This window comes from Pteropus medius, unplaced genomic scaffold (assembly GCF_902729225.1).
Source record: "Pteropus medius unplaced genomic scaffold, Ma_sr-lr_union100, whole genome shotgun sequence".
Lineage (NCBI taxonomy): Eukaryota > Metazoa > Chordata > Mammalia > Chiroptera > Pteropodidae > Pteropus > Pteropus medius.
The window spans coordinates 493,321-495,084 of record NW_024355990.1 but is presented as its reverse complement, the minus strand read 5'-3'; the positions used below and the strand labels follow the sequence as shown (position 1 = coordinate 495,084).

General features: G+C 64.9%; 1 protein-coding gene across 2 annotated transcripts in view; it reads right to left on the bottom strand.

The window, feature by feature from the left end:
- SECTM1 (secreted and transmembrane 1) overlaps positions 1-213 on the bottom strand; it is a 9,271-nt gene extending 9,058 nt beyond the window's left edge. The window contains exon 1 of one of the 2 annotated variants that reach the window (XM_039859462.1): positions 61-213. The gene's annotated coding sequence lies outside the window, so the exon portion shown is untranslated. Of the gene's footprint in view, positions 1-2 lie in introns of both variants that reach the window. The other variant, XM_039859463.1, reaches the window with a different exon arrangement.
- Between the last annotated feature and the right edge of the window lie 1,551 nt (positions 214-1,764).

Here is a 1,764-nt window from a genome sequence, read left to right as displayed (position 1 = left end):
AGTTCTCGACCTGTGCACCCCTCAGCAGCGCGCACGCTCCCGGCGGGTTAAGTCCCTCACCTGCGCTCCGCACCTGCGCCCCGCTCCCGGCCTGGGCAGCTCTCCGCGCCCTGGCTCCCGCCGCCGGTCTGCGTGCTGGGAGCGGGAGGAAAAGTGAGCGGTCGGGGGCGGAGCCAAGGGACTGGACACTGTCCAGGATCCCGTGAGGGCGGCAATAAGTCCTACACAGAGGAAGAAACCTTAGTTATGGGAAGTCACCCGAGTATCGGGAAGTGCCCTGAATTCGCAGAAAAAGTTTACGGCTTTCTGGGGAGTGAAAGTACTCTGCTAAGCAGTCATTCCAAAGAAAACAGGAAGAGGAGAGTCACGCCTGGAGCTCTGTGAGGAGCTGGGTGGGGTCGCCCCCCGCATGGACCAGGGACCCCCCCAGGGCTCGCCTGCGTGCCTGCTGCGAGCCCACAAGGAGCCTTAAGGCTGAGGGTCTGAGGCCGGAGGGCAGGTGGGCATCAGCAGTGGTGAGTGGAGCCCGTGAGGAGGTGGAGGCGACGCGCCCTCTGTCCGCCTCGGAGCCACGGCGGCTCTGGCGGGCTCCCTGCCACCCAGGCCCTGGGGCGTGTGGAGAAACTGTGGACAAGCGTCCCCGAGGCCCACTGTGTGAGGCCATTCCCAGAGGGGCCACTCGCTGCCTTGGAGAAGCTCTAGAGTCGGGGGTTCATTCGTAGATTTGTGCATTTCTCATGTGGGATGGTTTGGGTGCTTCTTCCACGATCACTGTGATGAGTCTCCTGAGCCTCTCTGGGGTCTCTGCGGCACATCCGGTGTCAGAGGGCTCCGCCTTCGCCCCATCGACGCCTTGCCCCACGGACTCTCCAGCTCCAGCCTCCCCAGCACAGAGGGGCTGCGGTGCCCATCCAGCCCGCAGACGGGCTCTGCCCCTGAGCTCACGCCTCGGCCAGGGGAGCAGCAGTCAAACGGACACGGGGACTCCGGCAGCGCGAGCAGGCGCCCTGGCTGGGGAGGAGCTTGGGGAGAGAGTCCCAGCAGGAGACCTGGTTCATCGGATGGCGAGGGGTCAGGAGAAGGGCTTTGTGTCCATCCAGAGTGACCTGGGCAGCTGCTAGGCAGGGACGCCCATCATCAAGCCCACGGGAGGTGGGGGCAAGAATGGAGGTCCTCGCAGTGGCTCTGTGGGGCCGTCTGTGGCAGGGTGGGGAGGGCGCCAAGGTGTGGGGAGGACGGACGGCCCACAGATATTGGTGGTTTGGGGGGGTGAGGAATCCTGGAGGTCCCCAGTGCTGGTTGGTGGCTTGAGGGCCGTTCCCTTTCATTGGAATCTGAGGTGACACGCTGGCAGGCGGTGAGGGGTGAAGGGGGTGGGCGACGTCCCATGTTCCCGAGAGGAGAGAAGGATGCAGAACCCAGTCTGGGAGACCCTTGAATTTCGGGGGTGTCAGAGGAGGGGCCCAGGCTGGACGTGGCAGAATGTCCCAGCTGCCCCACAGGCGAGTGTCTGGAACCTCTAGGGTGGTCAGAGGCTGAGAAGAGCCAGCTCTGCAGCTGGACTTGGGTCTGAAGGTCAGCCACCAGCCTGGCCCGTGGAGCTGGACAGAAAAGGACACAGTCCTCCAGGTGTGACTGAGGCTGAGCTTTGGCCCGCTGGGCAGACGAGACCGAGTGGGCGGCCCTCACAGCAACATGGCACCACGGGCAGTGTGCAACGCGGCCCCCGCAGATGGCCGCGGAGGCCCAAGGGCCGATGAGGCG